General features: G+C 44.9%; 1 protein-coding gene across 7 annotated transcripts in view; it reads left to right on the top strand.

The window, feature by feature from the left end:
• LOC132867678 (zinc finger protein 271-like) overlaps nucleotides 1–27,206 on the top strand; it is a 170,991-nt gene that overhangs the window by 45,877 nt on the left and 97,908 nt on the right. For 3 of the 7 annotated variants that reach the window (XM_060900686.1, XM_060900679.1, XM_060900680.1), the window contains exon 1: nucleotides 12,701–12,799. The exons of the other annotated variants lie outside the window; for them this stretch is intronic. The gene's annotated coding sequence lies outside the window, so the exon portion shown is untranslated. Of the gene's footprint in view, nucleotides 1–12,700; nucleotides 12,800–27,206 lie in introns of those variants that run through there. 7 annotated transcript variants of the gene reach the window in all.

The raw sequence follows: 27,206 nt of genomic DNA, 5'->3' as shown, positions 1-27,206 counted from the left end.
GACCTGCGCCAGGCCGTTCTCCAGCGTGTGGGGCGCACCCCCAAACACCAATGCCAGCGCTTCCGTTCTCTACACCTAGAGGAGGTCGGCCGGCCGTTCGCATTTGGCTAGCAACTCCGGGACGCCTGCCGGCAGTGGCTGAGGGCTGACAACCGCGACGCCGAGGGAATTGTCAATCTGGTGGTACTGGAACAGTTCATCGCACGACTCCCCGACGGAACCGCGGAGTGGGTCCAGTGCCATTGCCCGGCGTCACTTGATCAGGCCATCAAGTTGGTGGAGGATCATTTGGCAGCTGTTTCCACAGCAGGATCGCAGATCTCCTCTCTCTCTCTCCTCCTCTCTCTCCTCTCCCTCTCTCTACCCCCCCTTCTGTGTCTAGTCCTCACCCCGTTGCCCCACCGTGGAGGCGGGGGCCGGCTCCACCCCAGCCAGCCCTCTGCACCCGCGGTGCCCTCCCATTTCCCACTTCCATGTCTGTCTCTCTCCCCCTTCAGGTGAGTGAGCCCCAGAGCGCCAGTGCAGAGAGAGAGCCCAGGCCGGTTTCCTGGCGCTGCGGGGAACCGGGGCACCTCCGGCATCAGTGCTCTGCAATGGAAGTGGGTGCGGTGGTCCAGATTCCTGATGCACCAGGAACTGCCCTCGATTGGGCCGGAGCATATCGCATACCAGTGAGTGTCCAAGGGGATACGTATCAGGCTTTGGTCGACTCTGGCTGTAATCAGACCTCAATCCACCAAAGCATGGTGCAAGACAAGGCATTGGGGAGAGCACAATTGGTGAAGGTGTTGTGTGTGTGTGTGTGTGTGTGTGCGCACAGGAATGTTCACAACTACCCTTTAGTGTCGGTCCACATTGTATTTCGAGGGGAGAAATTTAGTGTAAAGGCGGCGGTTAATCCTCGCCTTACCCATTCGATAATTTTGGGGACTGATTGGCCAGGATTTCGGGAGTTAATGACTCATTTAGTGAAGAGTGGGTCCTGCCGTAGTTCAGCAGGGGGAGGTCCCGGTGTGGCATTGGCGGGAGCAGCTGTCACAGAGCCGTCTACGTCATCTCCGCGTCAGAGTGAGGAGAAGCAGGCTCTTCCTACCCAGGGGTGCAGATAGGATTTTTGAACTGGGGGGGACTGAGCTGTCAGCAAATGATTCCATTTTGTGTGTGTATATATATATCTCATCTCATCTCATTATCTCTAGCCGCTTTATCCTTCTACAGGGTCGCAGGCAAGCTGGAGCCTATCCCAGCTGACTACGGGCGAAAGGCGGGGTACACCCTGGACAAGTCGCCAGGTCATCACAGGGCTGACACATAGACACAGACAACCATTCACACTCACATTCACACCTACGGTCAATTTAGAGTCACCAGTTAACCTAACCTGCATGTCTTTGGACTGTGGGGGAAACCGGAGCACCCGGAGGAAACCCACGCGGACACGGGGAGAACATGCAAACTCCGCACAGAAAGGCCCTCGCCGGCCCCGGGGCTCGAACCCAGGACCTTCTTGCTGTGAGGCGACAGCGCTAACCACTACACCACCGTGCCGCCTGTATATATATATATATATATATATATATATATATATATATAAAAAACTGGTGACTCTAAATTGACCATAGGTGTGAATGTGAGTGTGAATGGTTGTCTGTTTCTATGTGTCAGCCCTGTGATGACCTGGCGACTTGTCCAGGGTGTACCCTGCCTTTCGCCCGTAGTCAGCTGGGATAGGCTCCAGCTTGCCTGCGACCCTGTAGAAGGATAAAGCGGCTAGAGATAATGAGATGATATATATATATATATATATATATATATATATATATATATATATATATAATGTGTGTGTGTGTGTATTAGGGTTGGGCGGTATCCAAATTTTGATACCTTTAAACTGTCTGTGTTTTCCCGGGGTATACGGTATTACCGAGAAAAAAATATTTTGTTTCGGCCTACTGTGTAACGTGTGCCTATGCCTCATATGTACTATTTAAAAGCAGCATAGCGAATTGTGTGCATTGTGGTATGGATTAAGCAGCAAAGCGAATTTTGTGCATTGATGAATGGATTAAGAGATATTTCAAAGCATCACGCAACTCTTCCTTCATCTTGAAAATAGCATTCAACTGTCGTTTACACATGTCTGCGTTGAAACGCCATTTGCAGCACTATTTCACCTGCTCCATCAAAAAAAAGTACACGATGAGCAGGATCATACCCTTTCAAGCATGGGAAATAAAAAAAAGAAAAAGAATCAACCAACACCCAAGTCCGTTTAGACTGCGCGATAAACCATATTCTTCAGCGCAAACGAGGCGAACCTAATTCAAATGGGCGGTAGCTGCACAAGGCAAAATCATATGGGCCCACGTCATGCCATGGCGGGGAAATTAATAATCAAATGGCCTTACCTTGCTTAAAACGTTGTCTTGATCACATAACTCCTTACAATTATTCCACTTAAATCCATACGGTTTAACACACCCAACAAAGATAGCAAGCGCATTGCTTAATTCCCACCAGAAACCTAACAGTTCACGCTACGATGTTTTCTTCCGTTTCTTCAGTAGATGACATTTCAAACGTTTATTACCCACATCCCAAATGTCATACGTTATATTATTTTACCTTGTTGTTACTCATGTAACCTACTCAAAACACTCAGATTGGAGGTGTTCCCCTCTCGCGCCGTGACCGTCTTCTTACATACTTTACACACAGCTTCATCTGTTTGCTGGCTCTCCCTTTTCGTTTGGTTTGAAACCAAAATACTGCCACACTGCCGATGTTGTATTTTTTTTTTTTGCCACGAACTCGTTATCTTGACTTGCCATCTTTCAACCGCGGTCTCAGTCTCTTTTTTTTTTTTTTTTTTTTTTTTTAGATAGGACAGTATAGAGAGACAGGAAATGAGCGGGGGAGAGAGAGACGGGATCGGGAAATAACCTCGGGTCGGAATCGAACCCGGGTCCCCGGATTTATGGTACGGTGCCTTGGCCATCTGAGCCATGACACCCCCGGTCTCAGTCTCTTGCGAAGCTTTCTGTCAGACTCCAAAATGTCACGCAGGGTTGCCATGGTAACGACATAAACAACCCTGCACGCGATGAAAACTTCTTTAGGAAATTGATAGAATTAGTGAAAATACGATCACACAGTTATTCGGGATGATCTTCAATTTATTATTTTATATTATGACCTCATGTACTCCATATTTATTTAGATATTATATATATATTTTTAAATGACGGTAATGAGACCGATACCAGTACTTTTGGATACCTCGGGATACCTTCTTACCGTAATACCGCCTAACCCTAGTGTGTGTGTGTGTGTATATATATATATATATATATATATATATATATATATATATATATATATATATATATATACACACACACACACTACCGTTCAAAAGTTTGGGGTCACTTTGAAAAGTCCTTATTTTTGAAAGAAAAGCACTGTTCTTTTCAATGAAGATCACTTTAAACTAATCAGAAATCCACTCTATACATTGCTAATGTGGTAAATGACTATTCTAGCTGCAAATGTCTGGTTTTTGGTGCAATATCTCCATAGGTGTATAGAGGCCCATTTCCAGCAACTGTCACTCCAGTGTTCTAATGGTACAATGTGTTTGCTCATTGCCTCAGAAGGCTAATGGATGATTAGAAAACCCTTGTACAATCATGTTAGCACAGCTGAAAACAGTTTAGCTCTTTAGAGAAGCTATAAAACTGACCTTCCTTTGAGCAGATTGAGTTTCTGGAGCATCACATTTGTGGGGTCGATTAAATGCTCAAAATGGCCAGACAAATGTCTTGACTATATTTTCTATTCATTTTACAACTTATGGTGGTAAATAAAAGTGTGACTTTTCATGGAAAACACAAAATTGTCTGGGTGACCCCAAACTTTTGAACGGTAGTGTGTATACATGTTATTTCACCTCCCTCACTGCCATCACCAGGAACTACCTGCAGGCCAGGACAATGATAACATTTTAACATAGCCTATGGAAATCCAAAGTTTACACATTATCATCACGCACAGAAACTGCAAAACTAGTTTTAAAACCGCTAAGATCCAACTGTTAAACATAGCGAGAGGCTGGGCTATGTGTGTGTGTGTGTGTAAAGTGTAAACCAGTGTCCTGACTTTCTAACTATGCCTGTGTGTTGCGTGAGCAGCAGTCAGTCAACAACTCTTCGCAAAGTTTCCTTATGAAACAATATGTTCGCTGAAATTATGGCAGGGAACGCCAGATTAAACATTAAAACTGCCTTCTGAGCACTGTATCTACAGGCTACCACCGAAAGAAGGAGGCTACCAGAAAGGCATCTCTACTCCGTACGATTTTACTTTCACTACGACATTACTTTGAACAGACTATCAAAAAATTGCAAGGTGATATGATAAAGTAAGGCACAGATTACTTAGTCTTTTTTTTTTGAAAAAACGATGCAATCGTTTTCTGCCTTTTGGCACCCTTCATCATGCCGTGTTGGGGTCCTGAACTAGGAGGCGCTGTCCCCGATATAGCCTGTCAAACTTGTTGTGGGTAACCATAGCAACCAAGCTCAAGCTCGCAACCTGTGCAGTCTGCACAGTTGCAACTATGTCTGTACTGCTGTGCACCAGGGCCGTGCAAAGACCTTTGGAGGGGCAGGGGCTCAACGTTCAAAAAAGGGCACTTGGAACAAATTTTTCACACAAGTTAACTTTATTCAAAACTAAATTTCAATTGCAAATGAACATTCTGTGTGTGTGTGTGTGTGTGTGTGTGTGTGTGTGTGTGAGAGAGAGTGAGATACATCTAAATGCTGCAGTATTCTTCAAAGCAGCAGTCTTCGGTTTGCCATGTTCTTGAAAATGTCTATGACAACACTGTATTCAATATGGATATCTTTCTCAATTGCCAGCAGACGAAGGTCTGACAGCCTTTCTTCATGACAAAGGCTGCGGAGTTTTGTCTTCACTAGCTTTAACTTTGAAAAGGAACGCTCTACCGTTGCAGTTGACACAGGTAGTTTTCTTTCTGACCCAACTGGACAGAGATCCACTGCCTTTTGCTGCCTCCCACAGCTCCTTCTCTTTCTGCTTCTTTATCCTCTCTTTCCTTGGCATCTTTGCATAATGCAGGTTTTCACTTATTTAGAAAACGTTTCCCTATGTTTTAACTCAACTAACCTAAGCTACTATAACATAATAGTCTTGATAGAATATGTTGTGGACGTCGTCATTCAGCCTTAAGTTTTCGAAGCTGCTAGAATATGTTATTAACGCCGTCGTTCAAACTAAAGTTTCCGAATCTGCCACGTTAATCAAATGGATGGAGCAAACGGTTTAAATATAGCCTAGGCGGCTTCATTAAATGATAAACAACCCTACGCATTCACTGTTGTGTTCTAAGCTGCACAGTATTGCATGTTCAGATAAGAAATGAAAGGAGACTTTCAGTGTGACCTTACCATGCCGTTCCTCGCACTGTCTCCCACTGCCAACCGCCTGCATGCGCTTTCTGCACGGAGGCTCACTGAATGCATGACGTCACGGATTGATGCCCGCATTTACATAGAAATACGTTATTTTATAAATCTATAATTTCATATATTATTGTCAAATTGTAGAGAATATTGATGTTGGAGCTAACTTATCTTTTACAAATATTAAAAAAACAACAACAAAACAGTCCCTATGAAAAGGCACTTTGGACAGCAAACAGAAAAGGGGCAGGGGCTAGAGCACCTGTAGCACCGGTTCATTGCACGTGGGTGCTGTGCACCTCAATAAACCGAATGGTAATTAGTCTTTTGATTTTTCCGTGAGGTTTGCCTTATGCAAAGAAAGACAGCATAGATGTTTTTTCCTCCCTATAAGTGGGGGGGACTGAACGAGGTGAATTTAAATCTGGGTGGGACGAATCCCCCCCGTCCCCCCCTCTATCTGCACCCGTGTTCCTACCTCTCTCTGGGAATCCCTTGCGGATTTCCCGTTAGAGCAGTCGCGAGACGAGACTCTGCGGCATGCGTTTGACCAAGTGAGAGTAATCAATGGTCAAACGCTCCAGCCAAACGCCACCCCATCCTTCCCCTATTTTTCCATTATGAAAGATAGATTATACCAAGTGACACAGGACACTCAGACTAAGGAGCCGATCACACAGCATTTGATACCAAAGAGGTGCCTGGAATTTGTATTCCAGGCGGCTCACTTTAATCCCATGGCTAGACACTTGGGGCAGGATAAGACACTAGCCCAAATAATGGCCTGATTCTATTGGCCAGGGATTCGCGGCGATGTCCGTAGGTGGTGTATGGCATGCCGCGAATGCCAGTTAGTAAATCCAGCGGCCATTCCAAAAGCGCCTTTGCGCCCTCTACTATTAATCAAGACCCCGTTCGAAAGAATTGGGATGGATCTCCTCGGGCCATTAGATCGGTCAACACGAGGGTATCGCTTTATTTTAGTTCTGGTGGACTATGCAATGCGATACCCGGAAGCAGTGCCTCTTCACAATATCTCAGCACGTAGTATTGTGGAAGCGCTCTTCCACATCATCTCCCAAGTTGGAATCCCCAAAGAGATTCTGACTGATCAAGGCACTTCGTTTATGTCACGCACACTGCGCGAACTGTATGGGTTACTGGGAATTAAGCTGATCTGCACCAGCGTTTATCACCCACAAATGGACGGTTTAGTTGAACGGTTCAATCACACCCTCAAGAACATAATTAAAAAGTTTGTAAGTGAGGATGCATGCAATTGGGATAAATGGCTTGAACCCCTGTTATTTGCAGTGCGAGAGGTCCCACAAGCCTCCATGGGGTTCTCCCCGTTTGAATTATTATATGGGCATAAGCCACGTGGCATCCTAGATGTACTGCGGGAAAATTGGGAGGAGGGACCTTCACCAAGCAAAAATGAAATTCAATACATTATCAACCTGCGCGCAAAACTCCACACATTCACTCACCTAACCCAGGAGAATTTGTGGCAGGCCCAAAAACGGCAAACCTGCCTGTACGACAAGGGTACGCGCCTTAGGGAGTTCTCACCAGGAGATAAAGTACTTGTACTGTTGCCCACATCGAGCTCCAACTTGATCGCCAAGTGGCAAGGACCCTTTGAGGTCACACAGCTAATCGGGGACATTGACTATGAGGTGAGGCGGACAGACAGGGGCAGGACACTACAGACTTACCACCTCAATCTACTCAAACTCTGGAACAAGGAGGTCCCCGTGGCGTTAATGTTGGTGGTTCCAGAGAAGGTGGAGATGGGCCGGAGGTTCCAAAGGGAACATTGACATCGCGTACCTCTCCAGTCCCCTGTGGAGACCACCTCTCCCCGACCCAACTCGTAGAGGTTGCCCAGTTGCAGACTGAATTTCCGGATGTGTTCTCGCCCCTGCCCGGCCGCACCCGCCTCATAGAACACCACATTGAGATGCCCCCGGGGGTGGTAGTGCACAGCTGCCCTTACAGGCTGCCCAAACACAAGAAAAAGGTGGTTTGGGAAGAACTCAAGGCCATGCTCAAAATGGGCATCGTCGAAGAGTCCCACAGTGACTGGAGCAGCCCGGTGGTCTTGGTTCCCAAGGCCGATGGGTCGGTCCGGTTCTGTGTGGACTATAGAAAAGTCAACGCAGTGTCTAAATTCGATGCGTACCCAATGCCTCATATTGACGAGTTGCTGGATTGACTAGGCACGGCTCGCTTTTATTCGACACTGGATTTGACAAAGGGTTATTGGCAGATCCCCTTGACTCCACTATCCCAAGAAAAAACGGCCTTTTCTACACTGTTTGGCTTACACCAATTTGTCACACTTCCTTTTGGGTTGTTTGGGGTGCCTGCTACATTCCAGCGGCTTATGGACAAGGTCCTCCACCCCCACGCCACCTATGCGGCCGCGTATTTGGACGACATCATAATCTATAGTAACGACTGGCCGCGGCACCTGCAACACCTAAGGGCCGTCCTTGGGTCGCTGAGGCGAGCGAGTCTCACAGCCAACCCGAAGAAGTGTGCGATTGGGCGGGTGGAAGTACGGTATCTGGGCTTCCACTTGGGCAATGGGCAGGTGCGTCCCCAAATTAATAAGACAGCAGCGATTGCAGCCTGCATGAGGCCCAAGACCATAAAGGGGGTGAGACAGTTCCTGGGGCTGGCTGGCTACTATCGTAGGTTTATACCTAATTATTCGGATGTCACCAGCCCACTGACTGATGTCACTAAAAAGGGAGCACCAGATCCGGTCCAGTGGACGGAGCAATGCCAGCGGGCTTTCTCTGAGGTGAAGGCTGCACTGTGTGGGGGGCCATTGTTACACTCCCCTGACTTTTCTCTCCCCTTTATGTTGCAGACGGATGCCTCGGACAGAGGGCTGGGGGCCATTCTGTCCCAGGAGGTGGAGGGGGAGGACCGCCCTGTGCTGTACATCAGCAGGAAGCTGTCAGTGCTGGAGGGGTGCTACAGCACCATAGAAAAGGAGTGCCTAGCCATCAAGTGGGCGATTCTCGCCCTCCACTACTACCTCCTGGGGCGCCCTTTCACCCTCTGTTCGGACCACGTGCCCCTCCAGTGGCTCCACCGCATGAAGGATGCCAACGCACGGATCACCCGTTGGTATCTGGCACTCCAGCCCTTTAATTTCAAGGTGATCCACAGGCCGGGGGTGCAGATGGTTGTGCCGGACTTCCTCTCCCGTCAAGGGGGGGGGAGTCGGCTGCAGGCCGGACGGCTGCCCGGCCTGAGTTGTGCGGTGGGGGTATGTGGCAGAGGGGGCGTGGTCATGCATCGGTCTGTGACCGGAGGGCGGAGTCAGGGAAGGTCAGTGGCAGAATCACTGCACCTGATGCCTGTTAACCTGTGTTTGTGTGTCTTCCCCAGTGACCATGCCCTATATAAGGAGAGAGCGAGAGCAGAGGAAGGGAGCTCTCTCCCCAACCAGAACGCTTGAGTGTATGTGCGCATGTGTGACTGGGAGAGTGTCAGTAAAAGCTGAAAAGCTAAATAAAAGAGTTTTTGAAAACTCAGTTCTGGCCTGCCGTACTTCTGTGCTCCACCCACCTGCTCAACATACTACAATTGTTATCTACAGGGTTACGTAAATTGTCACTTAAGTTGTCTGACCTTAAATGAGTAGTTTGAATTTTTTGTTAGATATTTTCAGTTTTGTCATTGAAAAAATTCATGAAGTCCTTGCTACTAAATACTGCAGGTCTGAATGTGTCTATTGTGGTCTTATTCCTGGTTAATTTTGCAACAATTTTAAATAGGAATCTAGGGTTATTTTTGTAGAGCCGATGGCGAGCTTTCCTTACCACACTGTCTATGTATTGTCCAAGAGAGGTCCTCTGTGATGTTCACACCAATGAACTTGAAGCTGCTGACCCTTTAAACCTCAGCTTCATTGATGGAGATGGGCTAGTGTGCCCTCCCTTGCTGTCTCCTGTAGTCCACTATCATCTCATTAGTTTTACTGACATTGAGAGAGAGGTTGTTGTCCTGAGACCAGCTGGCTAACGCCTTCACTTCCTCTCTGCATGCCATCTCATCGTTGTCCATAAGGAGGCCCAAGATGGTTGTGTCGTCAGCAAACTTGATGATGATGTTGGCATTGTTTTTTTCAATACAGTCGTGGGCGAACAAGGAGTACATGAGGGGACTGAGCACACAGCCCTGTGGCGCACCTGTGTTCAGGATCAGTGAGGAGGAAGTGTGGCTATCGATTATCACCACCTAGGGTCTGCCTGTCAGAAAGTCAAAGATCCACCTGCAAATGGTCATTGGCTCATGGAATCATGAAATATTTCATCATGATTGCATTTTCTCTGCTCATAACAAGACAGTTTGTACTTATTAAATGCAAATTTGCACCTAAATTATTTTAAGATCTTGCAACCTGATTTGATTTTGATGGGAAAGATGACACAAATAATACTATATATTAATGTCATATATAAAGATGACCCCATACATATCAGTTCTACACTTCATTTTTAATGAAGAAAAATATGCCACAACCCATTGCATATTTGGTTCAATTCCACTTTGGTAATTGCACTCACAAATACAGACAGAAATAAAAGGCAGAGAGACTACGTCTCAGTTTGCAGTCAACAAGCTTCAATTCAACTTTCAATAATTCACTTTTGTTTAATTGTATTGATATAGTGCTTTGGGCAATGAATTGAAATAAATGCAACACCAACAATTCAGGAGTTCCATTAATGACCATGTTCAGATTCTGTTAAGGAAATGGTCATACGCGTCCTGTATTTCATTTGCTAAGTGATTTGCTGAACATTTTGCTCATTTTGAACATTTACAAGACAGTATGTTCCTTTAGGAATATGCAGATTGGTGTGTGAGAAAATGACCCTGAGACACTCTGAACTAACATAGCCTGATAATGTTTTTTTTTTTTTAAACTTTGCCAGGAAATCAGATGTTGGAAGAACAGCTGGATGCACTGGCACACATTTGGCCTGGTGTAGTGAAAACCCAGATGCGTACCCTTTCCTCATGTACAGGTTTGAGCCCATGGTGTTAAGAATAGCTTTAACACTGAACAGTGGCTGCTGTGGTCAGATTCAGAGTTCAGTCTTTGTGCTTTGTTGGAGTTAACATACAACCGGCCCAGGACCTTAGATGGGGTAAGAGAGAGCTAAGTTCAGTAATCCAGGAGTCAATCCTGGAATATTCTGCTCTGTCATTAGACTTCTTGTCCCATCACAACACCTGGCAGCAAAAGGACTCATGAAAGCAAGAGCCTATGGAATGAGGATTTCACTCAAGGTCATATGACTTGCAAATAGCATGACACAGCAAAGATGCATTCCCATACCAGAAGTCAATCCCAGGCCAACTGTGTGAAAACCAGGAATCCTGACCACTAGACCATATGGTACAGCCTTGAAGTGTAAAGGCCACCTTTGAAGTGCTTCGGCCATTGGTGAGAACCCTGGAGTTTTCCAGAAATGTAGCTGTCAATTTTTATTTTATTTAGTTGTGTGGCTAGCAGGTTGAAATTTGTTGTTGTTAGCAAGTATATAATCCAGAATATTGCATGGGATAAAAGAGAGCTGCACCAGCCACACCTAGAATCTTCTCATCCATAACAAGACACAATATCTCTTGCTTCACTCAGCTGATTTCTCCATGGCAAAGTTCACATCCATGCCCAGGTTTGATTTTTGTTGGAGTTTCAAACAACTTTACACTGTCCCATTTCTAAGGGGCTGCAGGAGTGATATCGTGACCAAAAGCATCCAGAACTGAGTGGAGATGTTATCTGTAATAAAAATGTTCCCTCTCTCAAAGGGTTGTTGGTCATAGCCCTTACTGATGTTTCCGTTAGGCCACCAGAGAAAGCGAAAAAAAAATCTTGGTCTTCCCCAGCAACCCTCACCTGGTGAAACATAGCTTGAATTTCGACATTGAGCGATTCCATAATTTCCCCATCTACTTTATCTGGGAAAATGCCATTAATTAAAATAATTTAATTTTATGATTTTGAGTTATGTTTCATGAAGCCAGAAAGTTCAGCTGCTAAAATTTTGTTTTGTGTCATATTTGCTCACTAATAATAATTAAAAAAAAAAGCTGGGTGAACATTGTCTAAGTCTGGTGATTCCATAATTTTTGCCAGGGGTTGTACTCTCATCATGGACATGAATGTGATAGCAATATCAGCCTTTCAAGGATTTCTTCTGTGGTACAATGATGGTACAACATACATCTTTAACGGGGGAGGGGGACATCAACCAATAATCTGGTCCACAACTTTTAATTTATTTTGAGTTTTCTGAAGTCAACTACTGAACCTGATCTAAGCTTGAGCCAAGCCATGTTTGGTTGATGTGGCCAGAATTGTAGCAGTTGGGTGGTCAGTTCCTTTCTGTGCACTCATGCACACCTACAGTCTGGGCAATTTAGAGTAGCCAGTTAACCTAATTACATGTCTTTAAAGGAAATCAGAGCACCCAGAGAAGACCCACACAGACAGAACATGCAAACTTTACACAAAACGGCCCCTCCCACCAGGCTTGAACCCAGAACCTTCTTACTGTGGAGTAACAGCATTAACCAGCATGCTGCCCTAAAAGTATACCTCCAGGGTATACTTTTATACATATACACACAGCATCCCTAATATTTGTTTAAATATCACCTTGGACAGACACCATTTGTAGACATCAAGATTTTGATAGAAAGCTGCTTGGGCATTGGTGCAATAGAAAAACATTCACCTTGTCATCTGGAAATTGTGACTTCAAATACTGATATTGTCAAAAGTCAGGAAGGGAGGGGTGTCAAGCAACAAGTGTCTGTGAGCTCATATGTAGGGAAGTGTTATGCTACATGAGCAGCAGTTCAAATAGATGCTGGCTTTCTGTGCCTTAGAGGAGTCTTTATTATTCTGCCTACTTTGTGCTTTGCACCACTGGAAGCAAACCAGCCACAGAGAATTTTAGCTTCTAGCAGAAAAAAACAAACAAACAAACAGCACAGACAACCAAATGGGTCCAGGCATGTAATATTACACTTTTTAAAACGACATTTTAATTGTTGTTAGTAGAAGTGTGTAGGGGTTGGGTTGGGATAGGCGTCCTCCACCCTGAAACTCCAGTCCAGGTGGTGGCGGTAACGCGTCCAGTAGCTGCTTCTTCAACCGCTAGAAAACACTGGAGAAGAAAAAAACCGCTGCTCGCCTGAACAGCTTTAGCCCCTCGAGTTATAAAAATAAAAACACGTTATTGTGTCTGGCTCTGAGAATTTAAAACCCTGAGGTAAGTTAAACTGAAGGTGTGTGGTCGAATCCCAAATATATCTTCACTTTCCTGTTTTAGTGAACTCCGTTCAGTATAAAATAATGCCGTGTGCACTCTCGGTAGTGCACTACTCAGCCACTCAGGAGAGATCTGTAGTTTGGCTAACCTGCTTAGTTGTATATTGAAAGTATTTAAATCTTCACTTAAAGTTAATTTCCATCACTATTATTATTATTATTATTATTATTATTATTATTATTATTATTAATTTTGCTAAATTGCGATTTCCTCTCAATTACAGCTTTTACTTCTCAGCTTGATTTCTTACAGACTTTTTTTCCCCTCGTTTTTTTTTTATTTATATATAAGCCAGTCAGGCAGCGTCATCCCCTCTGCAGGATGTTAAGCCGAAAGCTTTACACGTTGAAAATGAAAACGGATGAAATCATAGCGGACTATTTTAGGCATGTTTTCCTAAACCTGGAGATCTCGCTACTGGAAGAATCGTATGGTGTTGAGCTCTAAGCCTCTGATCCCTGGAGAGAGAGAGAGAACTGTGTCTAACAGTTAGCTCTGGCAGCAGTGAAACCTGTTACTTTAATTCAAGGCTAAAGGCCCAACTCACAAAGCTCTGCGTCCTGTTTTTGCTCTGGTTTTATTCTTAAAGTTGTGACCAGAAGTGATTTGTATCTCCACTGCCTTGATACTTCTATCAGGCTGTTGGTGTGCTCGCTGCTATTCTTCATCCGCTATGCTGTCTTCTGTTCACAAAAAAAGTTACACCTCGAAGAAGTGTAGATTGTTCAGAGGGTCATCCTAATTGTGTCATAACTGATCATGATTTAGCTGAGTTCATGTGGAGAAAGAAAGATTGGAAAGCATTGTTATTGCCTCTATCAAGGAGGTTGTGTTTTCAGTGCAGTTTTTTGTCCAATAAATTGACTTGATTTTTGTATAATGCTTTTAACAATAGCCATTGTTGCAAACAAGTTTGACAGAAAAATACAGATTTTAAATAAATGTATCCTTGATGAGCAAGTCTGAGGTGATAGTGGAAAGAGAAAAACTCCTTGAGATGACCTTGAAAGGGAACCCATCTTTATTTGGATGATGACCGATTGCAAGATTATAAATAACTCCCTTCTATAAGTGTGTCCGATATGGTCAAAAAAATGCAATTGTATAACGGAAACTCATTTGAGTTTTAACATGAAGTTTATTTTGTTATCAACTGTTCATTGATGGAGACTTGAGTGCAAAACGGATCATGATAACTGCAGTCCTAAATTATATATTTAGATTGTCCATATGGGGCCATCTTCCACAGGAGAGAAGTAATGAGAACCTCAGCTAGAAGTAGGGCATCAGGATGGATCAGGCGCTGTACATATGGGCCATCCTTGCAGGTGCAAAGTGATGAGAACTCCAGCTAGACATAAGGCATCAGGATGGACCAGGCAGGTCCAAAGAGCAGGAGAGGTCCGCATCACTGGTATCTCAGGAGTGACATGTAACTCGAGAGAGAGAAACACAGATTGTTAGGTTTGCCCATTGTCACCTAATTGTTAAGAAAACAGTGTATATTGTGTTCTGAGTACAAGCAGGAAGTCCGGCAAGACCAACTATAACTGCAAAGCTAAAAGGGAGAGCCAGAAAGTAACACAGACATGAGGGAGCCCTGGGACATAAAGCAGCAGCCACTACAGTCAACAAACCCAAATGAATGTGCGAGAGTGGTGGTGATGGGGGGGGAGACAGCATCCATACATATACACAAACAAACAAAAGGCTTGACTAAACAGATATGTTTTCAGTCAAGACGTAAACATTAAGACTGTCTCTCTGAGTCCTAAATATTACTTGGAAGGCTGTGCTATAACTGTGGGGCTTAGTAAGAAAAGGCTCTGCCCCTTGATGGAGCCTTCACTATATGAGGTGCCAACAGACTGCAAACACCTTTTGATCTAAGTAGGCGTGGTAAGTCATAAAGGACCAGAAGTTCGCTCAGGTACTGTGGCACGAGACCATTCAGTGCTTTAAAGGTCAATAGTAGTATTTTATAATCAGTATGAAATTTGATTGGGAGCCAGTGCAATGTGGATAAGATAGGGGTGATGTGGTCATAAAAGTAACGACATTGATTTTCATCCCTCTCGGTCGATCTTCATACTGTGACTGGTTTTACAAGGGAGGATGGTGCTAAACACCATTTTGAAGGTAAATGGGCAGGGCAAGGGTATTGTGAATAAAGCAAGGACAACCGTTCTAACGTCAGAGTTCAAAGCACAGTGTTCCGCCTTATCTGAAGGAAATATTTGTTCCAGCTTGTTTTGATATTTGACCCAGGCTTCTCAATCCCAAAAATATTGCATAGCCTAAAGTGAAAATGTAGTAGCCTACTGACGTTTCCATCCAGTCAACCGATAGACGCGTTAAAATCTTCTGAACTAGGCTACTCGTGCATGTGAGATTCAATGAGCAGCGCACGAAGTGTTTTCACGTAAGTGCGTGTAGTGGATGATGTGTGTTTTGTGTATGTGCGTGCCTTGCAGTTAATAATACACATGACGTCAGATGAGGATACTGACAGAGAGAGGTTAGCAAATCTAAAAAGAAGCGAGTATGCCCCTCAGAAGTTCCTAACGAAGTATCAAGATCAATGGCCATGCCTCCGCCCCCTAAACTGCCTAATCATGCGTTTTGCACAGTGTGCAATTATGATTTTGACATTAGCCATCAAGGAAATACAGGTAATAATATTGCTAACATAGAAATGCTTGCATTTATATACATAGGCCATTATTTTTTTCCAAATTAGGCCAGGTCAGTGAATATTATAAAGGCTATGTTATTGGATAGGCCAGAGTAGCCTATAATTTATTTTCAGTAAGTTTTTCTGTAAGTGTGGTTATCAGTTTGCATTTACTAAATATTAATATTGAAAAAAATATATTTATATAGGTACTCTGGAATATTCACTTTCGATGTTTAGTGTAGCGAGGAGCAACAGAATCTCTTTTATGGTCAAAACTAAATTTATGAAAAAAGGATTTAGTGTGTGTGTTTTGCAGACTGCCGGCGTCTGTTTTAAAAGACATAGGCTATAGCCCTTTGGTTTTTCTGTTATCTATACAATATAATGCTAAATGTCAAAAGGGACATAGCATGCTATTTGGGATTCTTTGTTGTTTATAATTCCCAATGTATTTAAGACACAATATGCCAAAGGCAGTACATTTATCCCTTATCTTTAAGTTTAAGGTCTGTATAAAGGACATATTTTTGGGGCACAGTTGCCTTGTGCCAAATGTCTTGGTGAAAGCATTGGAAATATATTCATGCCTTTTCATTAAGAGTTCTTGTTTTCTTCATAGTCTGCTTGTATGTTGAATAACTAGATATGGTGGTGAGTGGGAACTCTGTGCTTAGTAATACATTGTTCACATGCTCCCTCATTACAATCAATACTGATCAGCAAATGTGCCTGACCTCACGCTGTGCTGCGCTGCACCGCCACAATAAGTTGCTTCTCAAAATTTTTTTCCAAGGTTGGCAGGTATGATATCTCCTAGTTCTTGTAAGGACTCTTGTTGCTGCATTTTGAACTAACTGGAACTTGTTTATGCACTTATTGGAACATCCAGACATTAAGGCGTTACAATAATCCAACCTAGAGGGAACAAATCCATGAACTTGTTTTTCTGCATCATGTAAAGACATTGTTTCTTAGGAATATTTCTGAGATGAAATAAATCCATCTTTGTCATGTTATCAAAATGAGTTTCAAATGAAAGACTGGAGTCAAAGATCACCCCAGTAGTGTAGCAGATAACTGAAACAGTCTTTCAAATGGTGATACAAGCACCAAACTTGGCACAAATACTCCTTAGACATTATTCTTTTGAAAAAGTACGCAGGCCACCTGAAATTCAAGATGGCTGCTTATTTTCAAGATGGCTGCTTATTTTCAAGATGGCCGCCGCTGCAGACTTGAAAATGGGATATAATCTGGACACTTTGACCGATTTGAATGATCTTGGTGTCTAAAAGTAGGTTTTTGACTATGAGAAATCTAAAAATCCCACTCTTAACCTTCTAGGGAGCTCCTTTCTGCCATTTCTAGCAAAAATATGATGAAAAATGTACATAGACCAGAACATATCCTACAAACTATTTTATTTATTTTTAAATGCACAACTGGAATGTTTAGTTATAGTAAATGTTTGTCACTGCAGAATGCAGTGAGTCAAATACAGAGCTCACAAATGCACTGTTCACCCCAGCAGTGAGCTGCATGGTTTCACTTGTCCTCACATTTGCAGCTACATAGTCCGGTGCAGGTGAGACTGAATCGGTAGCATTTGCACCTTCCACGGCATTCAGATTTGCATCCACATTTGGTCAGCTGTTGGCAACTCTCGGCAATAGGTGGAAGCATTGTCCAGAAGACCTTCCATGTGTCTCCACTCTTTGTCCATCCCCAGTCAGCAGGACTTTGTGTTTCTGGTTTACTTCATGCTGAAGTAGTGCTGCTTGAGTTGGAGGGATGGCTTCATATGGCCTCTGCTTTCGAGCAAACATATCCAGCCTGGCATCATCAACACGTGCAACTGTACTGGACCTGTCATACATTGTCACCACAAACTTCTCCAGGACCTCCAGATCATCATCATCTACTGTTGGTGGGTACTGGCTGAGCTTGGCAAAGACATCAGAAGCTTCAGCATACACATCCCAGGTTTGCCATGCAGACTTCTTCCCTTTGCTGCGGAAGCCTGATACAACATCGCAACCAGTGAAGGCATGGAAGAAGAGTATTCCTTTGCTCTTCTCCAGTCCTAAAGAGAGGTGCAGGTCATGTACAGGACTCCATCTCAAGTTCCGTCCTTGGCCAAAGGCCACCCACAACTGGTGCAGACCAATCCCTTGAAGGAGAGGCAGAACACTGATTGCTCTGATGAGGACATCCTCTACCTCTACTGCTACACCCTACACCCCAAACTATAATTATTGCTACAGTCTATACAAACATGCATGCTAGCTATGTTAGTGGACTATTTTACAAAAGGCCAAGAATAAGGCAAAAGTAAGCTTCTGAGTGATTTTATTCTCCCAGATTTGGATTCTACATGGTCAGAAATGTATAATTTGATGCCAGAATCATCCATATCGGACAAGTATGTGCATAGTTATTGTTGCGGCGACCTGCCACAAGGAGTGCCTGAACGCAGGCTCACATGATTGACAGCTGCCTCCGCCACTTCCTGCTACGCTGAATCGCTGCGCTACCAGCGCACGCACGCTGCGCTGAACAGGCAGCCAATCACAACGCTAGTTAGCAGGGCAGCCAATAGCAGGGCAGTGGTCGTTCTAGAACGCTAGGCAGAATTAACATTCAGTTTGTAACGAAGCAGCAGCGCAGCAGCTGCAAAGAGAACTTCGCTACTAACACAAACTTTACAGCACATCAGGGAAAAAGGACAAAAAAGGCTACCGGTAAACCCACTGAACTTTTTTATATGCAAACGCAGTAATCCATGGGCATGAGAAATGTTTGTTCCTTACCTGTGATTGGTTAAATGATTTAAACTTTCTTTATCAGTGGCGTGTAGTAAAATATCTTCAGTTAAACTGCCTGTGAAAGGGCTAATGGTTAAAACAGTTCTTAGTTTAAAACTGGTTTTCTGTTCATTTATTTCGTTCAGCAACATATTACCTGAATGATTAAAAATGGTAAAATATACTTAATTTACCTTATACATAAATATTTATATATTGTTGCCTAATTAACTTGGGCTTAGTTATAGAAAAACAAGCATTTATTCGCACATGCTTTGTTGTAGAAATACAGGCATTTATTCATACATTTATTTTATGTTTGTATGTTTAAAGGTTTTTCACCTTCTAACTTCGGCTTCAAGCTCCAAGCTTCTAGCTTCTACTTCTGATTCTACCTCTGATTCTACTTCTGATTCTAACGTCAGTTCCACTGAAAACCAATAAAATACAAGAAGAGTGGAATCCTGTGTCCAAGTCCTTCCCTTTCAAGTGTGGGAAACCCTGATGCTCACATACACTTGACAGTGAAAAACCGATGCACCAGTGGAAACTAACGACTGCCAGACGACTGCCAGTGAATCACCGCTGCACCAGTGCATCAAACCGAAACCAGTGACCAAGAAGCAAGACTCCACTCGTGCCACAACCCAACAGAGAGGGAAGACACTTCACCTGGGGGCCTGGAGGATAAAGCTAGAAGTCATCTGGAAAAAAGAAACGAAATGGCGAAGTCATTAGAAGAACTGAAAACAGAGCGAACCACAGCCAAAAGACTTTTCTCCCGTCTTGCTAACTGCATTGCAAGAACACACTCAGAGATGACTGTGGAGGAGCTAAAGCAAAACTTCAACAAGCTTACAGCAGAAAGCTCGAGACTCATGGAGGCGAACGAAGAGATTGAGGCCGCTTACATGGCAGAAGCAGCCGCAGCCGCTGTAGAGGACCTGGGCGCCGAGAAGAAAGCCGACCTGGAGAAGATAGAGGCATACTGTAAGCAGAGGACTAAAGAAGCAAAGCTCCTAATTCAACAAACACTCTGGGAATCGTATGGGGAGAAAGAGCTGCCCCTTGCTCTATACATCGCTGAAGCTGACTGCAAGAATGTCTCCTCTGCCCAGCTCGACGTGACTCTGGAGGCATATGAGTTCATGCTGAAGCACTTTGAGATGTTGGTGCTGAAGGCAAAAGAAGCGCACCGTGACTGGAACCGCTGGGCTCCCGCTGCAGAGCAAAGAGACTTTGATCACCGCATGACAGAGCTCGAAGTGCAACTTCCCCAGCTGGTGTCGCGCAAGGCCGCCTTCATCAAAGCTGCAAAAATCAAGACAGACTCTGAAGAGCCCACTGTCCACCGTACAGCTCCAGTGCCAGCAATAAAGCTGAAAGCCACAGCCCTTCCAAAGTTTGCTGGCAACCAGCGAAGTTACTACAGGTGGAAGAAGGAGTGGGAAGCTCTACAGAAGCAGGGTGAACCGACAGGGTCTAGAGAGGTCAAGAAATTCCAGCTGCTCGACAGCATCGATGAAAAGGTGGCCGGAAACCTACACCTGTCGACCTACAGCTCCTCAAACGAAATCTTCAGAGTCCTGGATAACCGGTTTGGGAACCAAGCCAACATTGCTCTCGAGATCATTGAAGATCTACAAGCAACTCCTGCAGTCAAAGCCGGCCAGCTAAGAAGAGTCATCGAGCTCATCCAAGCAGTGGAAAAAGCTCTCTACGACTTAAATGAACTGGACAATGCCGAGGCCATAAAGAACCCCATTGTGACCAAATCCATTGAGGGCAAGCTTCCAGAAACCTTAAAGAAAGACTGGCTCACCTATGCTGCTGACGTGAGTAACGCTGTGGACCATCACAACCGCTTTGACAAGCTGCTGGCTTACCTAAAGTCACAGGAAGCCATATATGAGCAACTTGACCAACTGAAAGATGGCGTTGAACCTGCCAAGGACAAGACCAAGTTCCTGAAGCAAGCCAGAACAAAAGCAACCAACAGTCCGGCAGTGTCATCCAACGGTGACGCAGCAGGCTGCATCGTCTGTGGTGACCCAAAGCACAGAAGAAAACTGTACTTCTGCAGAAAGTTTAGAACCGACCTAAAGCCATCGGAGAAGAGGGATGCAGCACAACAACTCGGTGCCTGCAAAAGATGCCTCGAAGTCCACACTGGTGAAAGCTGCAAGAAAACCACTTACCTGTGCGGGAATCCAGAATGCAAAGACCAACACCACTTCCTCCTCTGTCCAGTTACCAGACCCCAGTCCCAAAGAACACCCAAGTTCAGTCCAGTGAGGGCTGAGGGCAGAAGACTCACTGAAACCCAGGAGCAGTTCCTCTCCAAACTCACACCAGAGCTGGCACAACAGTGTCGAGATGCCTTCTGCAACATAGCGTCCAGGGCATTCAACTCCAGTGCTGCTGAGAGAGGTCTTCTAGATGAACACTGCCTCACCGAGTACCCAGTCATCCTAATGCTCCTCAATGTCACTGCTAATGACGGACAGAGTGTCGGGACCCTCATCGACCTGGCATCAGACACAAACTACATAACGCACTAAGCTGCAAGCAAGTTGAACCTGAGAAGTGAAGACGTCACACTGGTGGTTCATGGCGTTGGAGGGATGAAGGTGTCTGTTGCAACCAAGCGCTACTTGCTTAAGATACGAGTCAGCACCCCAAGAGGGACACTCAAAGCACACCAACTCATCTGCTATGGACTTGACAAAATAGCAGAAGTCCACAGACATGTCCCGGCGAAAAAACTGCAGAAAATCTTCTCAGACATCTCCCTGGAAGATCTGGCAAGACCAAAGGAGATCCAACTCCTCATCAGCCACAAAGAAGGGCAGCTGGTACCCCAGAAGGTTCGTTCCGTCGGTGACTTGGTGCTCTGGGATGGCCCGCTTGGCAAGACCATTGGAGGCACACACCCGGACCTCTTTGAAGAAGTCACTTTAACGGCCCACACCTCCAAGACTCACTTTGCAAGATCCATGCGCACTGCAGCTGTCAGATACACTGAACTCACCTGCAAAGTCCCAGTTTCCCGCCAGTCTCCCAGACATCCCTGCTCCCAGTCCAACACAGCTACTAGCAACAGAGACTTCCTGAAGTGGTGGAAATGGGAAAGCATTGGAGCAGCTTGCGAACCGAGATGTGGAGGATGTCGCTGCGGGAACTGTCAGCCTGGTGGGAAAGAAATTACACTGGCCGAAGAAAGGGAGATGGAGATGGTGAGGGATGGCTTGACTTATGTGGCCGGAGACCACCACAGCCCTGAACCACACTGGCACGCCAAGTACCCATGGAAAGAAGACCCAGCATCTCTTCCCAACAACAAGAAAGCAGTTGAAGCCACGTTCCGCAGAACTGAGAGGCAGCTGGCGAAGGAACCGGAGTGGAAAGTGGCCTACGCCTCACAAGTCCACGAAATGGTGAGCCGCAGAGCTGCAGTGAAGCTGTCCAAAGAGGTTCTGCAGAGCTGGACCGGGCCAGTGTGGTATATAAGTCACCTGATAGCCCCAAATCCACATTCAGTCTCCACCCCAGTGAGACTAGTATGGAACAGCAGCCAGAAGTACAGTGGCCTCAGCCTAAACGACATCCTGATCAAAGGCCCTGACGTCCTGAACCCGATCAGAGGTGTCCTGCTGAGGTTCCGCGCTGGTGTCTTCGCAGCTTTAGGGGACATCCGCAAAATGTACAACTCTGTCTGGCTTGAAGAAAGAGAAGTCCACCTGCACAGATTTCTGTGGCGTGACACAGAAGATGCAGAGATCGAAGAATTCGCCATAACAAGAGTCAACATTGGAGACAAACCTGCTGGTTGCATAGCCCAAGTTGCCATGCGAGAGACAGCCAGCCTGCCTTCATTCAACCACTTCAAAGAGGAGAGATGTGTCCTCGAAGAGGTTGCCTATGTCGATGACATATTGACTTCCCACAACAACCTCGACCACCTGAAACGCCTTACATCCAACATTGAGCAGATCCTTCAAGCAGGAGGGTTCTTCATGAACCCCTGGATCTACTCGGATCAAAGTGGGAGGAGCAAGTCGAGAGGTGAGAAGATCGAGTCAAACACCATGATCCTGCCAAACCAACTCACCGAAGAGGATAACAAAGCCCTGGGCCTCGGCTACACCGTCGACGATGACAAGTTACATGTCATGGTTGCAGTGAACTTCTCCAAGAAGAGGAAGAAAATGCGCCTCGGCCAGGACTTGTTGAAAGAACAAGTGAGAGAACAAACCCCCCTTGACCATAAAGGTGACCCTGTGAAAGCAGAAATGTGCGGAGCAGTCTTTGCAGCACGGCTGAAGAATTACTTCCAAAAGCACTGCCGAATCGAGGTCAAGAGGTGGTATCACCTAGTCGACAGCCAGACCATCTTGGGTGCCATACAGCGTGAAAGTTATGGATACCAAACCTTCTACGCAAACAGAGTTGGTGAGATCCAGAGCAGCACTGACATCCGAGATTGGTGGTGGATTCCAGGTGCCGAGAACATTGCAGATATTATCACCCGAGGGGCCAGTCCTGATGACCTAATTGAGAAATCCAAGTGGCAGTCAGGTCCGCAGTTCCTTCAGCTTCCTGAGAGTGAGTGGCCAAAAAAGTCAGCGAAAGATGTTGCTGCACAGGCAAGAGACAACGTCACAAAAATGCAGAAGAAAACATTCACTGCTGTACTCACCCGAAGTCAGCTGAAGACACAAAGCCCAATTGCAGTCCAGGACGAAGCACAATCCAAGTCCAGAAACCCGCCACCAATAGGAGCAGCAGTCCAAAATCTATTGGACGAAAGGTGCTTCAGCAGTCTAAGACGGCTGGTCGGGACGGTTGCATGGATTTGGAGGGCGGCTAAGAAGTTCTTGCGTGCCAAGAGGGGAGATGAAGCAAAGTGGGAGGCAATACCTTCATCTGGCGTCATCACTGTCAGCGAAAGGAAAAACGTGTTCCTGAAACTATGTCTGGCAGCGCAAGAAGGTGTGAACTTCCCAAACACAACTACTGACAGGCTCGTTGTATACAAAGACCAAGCAACTGGAATCCTGATGTGTGGAGGGCGGATACAGGCCTTCAAAGAGGACCGCATCAACTACGTAACCCCAAACACACTGTTGCTTGGCCGAGCCACACAAACTGGAGACTTCAAAACAGTAGACTACACCACCTACCCCTTCAAGAGACTGCGAGAAATGCAAACACAAGTTAGCCACTTCTGGAGGTCCTGGAGCCAACTTGCAGGTCCGAACCTGTTCATCCGCAGCAAGTGGCACACTGCAAAAAGGAATGTTGCCGTCGGAGACATAGTGTGGCTCTGCGACCAAAACGCACTGAGGGGGCAATTCAAGCTTGCAAGAGTGGTCAGCGTGAATGCAGACTCCAAAGGCATTGTCCGGGATGTCCATGTGAAAGTCCCCCTAGGTGGACGTGCTCAGGTGAAGACTCCAAAGCCAACTGAAAAGTCCTGGGACCCACAGGGTACCACACTGCATCGGGATGTGCGACACCTCATTGTCCTCCTCCCAGTGGAGGAACAAGTCAGCAGAGACCAGCTCGCCTGATGGGTGCGATCTTCCCGTGTCGCGCCACACCAAGATCGAGTGGGAGGTGTTGCGGCGACCTGCCACAAGGAGTGCCTGAACGCAGGCTCACATGATTGACAGCTGCCTCCGCCACTTCCTGCTACGCTGAATCGCTGCGCTACCAGCGCACGCACGCTGCGCTGAACAGGCAGCCAATCACAACGCTAGTTAGCAGGGCAGCCAATAGCAGGGCAGTGGTCGTTCTAGAACGCTAGGCAGAATTAACATTCAGTTTGTAACGAAGCAGCAGCGCAGCAGCTGCAAAGAGAACTTCGCTACTAACACAAACTTTACAGCACATCAGGGAAAAAGGACAAAAAAGGCTACCGGTAAACCCACTGAACTTTTTTATATGCAAACGCAGTAATCCATGGGCATGAGAAATGTTTGTTCCTTACCTGTGATTGGTTAAATGATTTAAACTTTCTTTATCAGTGGCGTGTAGTAAAATATCTTCAGTTAAACTGCCTGTGAAAGGGCTAATGGTTAAAACAGTTCTTAGTTTAAAACTGGTTTTCTGTTCATTTATTTCGTTCAGCAACATATTACCTGAATGATTAAAAATGGTAAAATATACTTAATTTACCTTATACATAAATATTTATATATTGTTGCCTAATTAACTTGGGCTTAGTTATAGAAAAACAAGCATTTATTCGCACATGCTTTGTTGTAGAAATACAGGCATTTATTCATACATTTATTTTATGTTTGTATGTTTAAAGGTTTTTCACCTTCTAACTTCGGCTTCAAGCTCCAAGCTTCTAGCTTCTACTTCTGATTCTACCTCTGATTCTACTTCTGATTCTAACGTCAGTTCCACTGAAAACCAATAAAATACAAGAAGAGTGGAATCCTGTGTCCAAGTCCTTCCCTTTCAAGTGTGGGAAACCCTGATGCTCACATACACTTGACAGATTTGGATTCTACATGGTCAGAAATGTATAATTTGATGCCAGAATCATCCATATCGGACAAGTATGTGCATAGTTATGCATACCTGCCAACCTTGGAAAAAAATTTTGAGTAGCAACTTATTGTGGCGGTGCAGCGCAGCACGGCGTGAGGTCAGGCACATTTGCTGATCAGTATTGATTGTAATGAGGGAGCATGTGAACAATGTATTACTAAGCACAGAGTTCCCACTCACCACCATATCTAGTTATTCAACATACAAGCAGACTATGAAGAAAACAAGAACTCTTAATGAAAAGGCATGAATATATTTCCAATGCTTTCACCAAGACATTTGGCACAAGGCAACTGTGCCCCAAAAATATGTCCTTTATACAGACCTTAAACTTAAAGATAAGGGATAAATGTACTGCCTTTGGCATATTGTGTCTTAAATACATTGGGAATTATAAACAACAAAGAATCCCAAATAGCATGCTATGTCCCTTTTGACATTTAGCATTATATTGTATAGATAACAGAAAAACGAAAGGGCTATAGCCTATGTCTTTTAAAACAGACGCCGGCAGTCTGCAAAACACACACACTAAATCCTTTTTTCATAAATTTAGTTTTGACCATAAAAGAGATTCTGTTGCTCCTCGCTACACTAAACATCGAAAGTGAATATTCCAGAGTACCTATATAAATATATATTTTTCAATATTAATATTTAGTAAATGCAAACTGATAACCACACTTACAGAAAAACTTACTGAAAATAAATTATAGGCTACTCTGGCCTATCCAATAACATAGCCTTTATAATATTCACTGACCTGGCCTAATTTGGAAAAAAATAATGGCCTATGTATATAAATGCAAGCATTTCTATGTTAGCAATATTATTACCTGTATTTCCTTGATGGCTAATGTCAAAATCATAATTGCACACTGTGCAAAACGCATGATTAGACAGTTTAGGGGGCGGAGGCATGGCCATTGATCTTGATACTTCGTTAGGAACTTCTGAGGGGCATACTCGCTTCTTTTTAGATTTGCTAACCTCTCTCTGTCAGTATCCTCATCTGACGTCATGTGTATTATTAACTGCAAGGCACGCACATACACAAAACACACATCATCCACTACACGCACTTACGTGAAAACACTTCGTGCGCTGCTCATTGAATCTCACATGCACGAGTAGCCTAGTTCAGAAGATTTTAACGCGTCTATCGGTTGACTGGATGGAAACGTCAGTAGGCTACTACATTTTCACTTTAGGCTATGCAATATTTTTGGGATTGAGAAGCCTGGGTCAAATATCAAAACAAGCTGGAACAAATATTTCCTTCAGATAAGGCGGAACACTGTGCTTTGAACTCTGACGTTAGAACGGTTGTCCTTGCTTTATTCACAATACCCTTGCCCTGCCCATTTACCTTCAAAATGGTGTTTAGCACCGTCCTCCCTTGTAAAACCAGTCACAGTATGAAGATCGACCGAGAGGGATGAAAATCAATGTCGTTACTTTCGTTTTGACGGCTCCTCGGCTCTCCGCTTAGCCTCATAGCCTAGGCCTATTTGAAGAGTTTAAAACTAGCGCTGTGATTGGTCGAAGTCTTCTTTTCTCTACAGGTTGCTGGTCAATGCGGTTACACCCATAGACGAGTTGCCTAGTGCGCGAATGCACAGACAGTTGAACCGGAATATTAAAGATCTTTCTAGAGGTCTGCGCTGGACAGAATTTTCAGTCCCGCTCCCGCAAAGAATTATGATTTTCAGTCCCGCTCCCACCTGCCATATTTTGTCCCGCTCCCAAATCCCGCATGATGCAGACGTTCGCGTTATTTCTCACGAAAGTTCTTGTCATTGGCTTGGGGAATTAAACATGCTGAGCTTAGCTGAGCTCTCCACTGACCGATCCTTCACCTAGCGCACGTAGCGAGGGTGCGCGTTGCCAGGCGGCATGCAGCGCAGCTGAGGCTTTACAGAGATACCCAACACACCTACCAAAATCTACAGTGGATATTAAGAATATATGTACATAGAACATAGCTTATATGTCACTCCTCACATTTACATTCTAGGAAATACAAGTAGGCCTATAAGAAATTAATATAATTTAAAGACACAGTGTGATGGTGCCCCGCCCCCTACTTTGAGTGGATTTGAGCATAAATATCTACAGCTCACATTCAGGGCTGCGTTTCCCAAACAACCAACCAAGTTAGCATTAAACCAATATGGTACGATGCAAGTTTGAACTAACTAACATCCAAAAAACGACTGTTTCCCAAAGCTGTAGTACCAACTTGGTCTGAACCAAGTTGATTTGAACCAACACAGTTCAAACCACGATGTTTTCAGATGTG

The sequence above is a fragment of the Neoarius graeffei genome, chromosome 19, assembly GCF_027579695.1.
Source record: "Neoarius graeffei isolate fNeoGra1 chromosome 19, fNeoGra1.pri, whole genome shotgun sequence".
NCBI lineage: Eukaryota > Metazoa > Chordata > Actinopteri > Siluriformes > Ariidae > Neoarius > Neoarius graeffei.
Note: the sequence above shows the minus strand (reverse complement) of the source record. Positions and strands in the feature narration are given on the sequence as shown.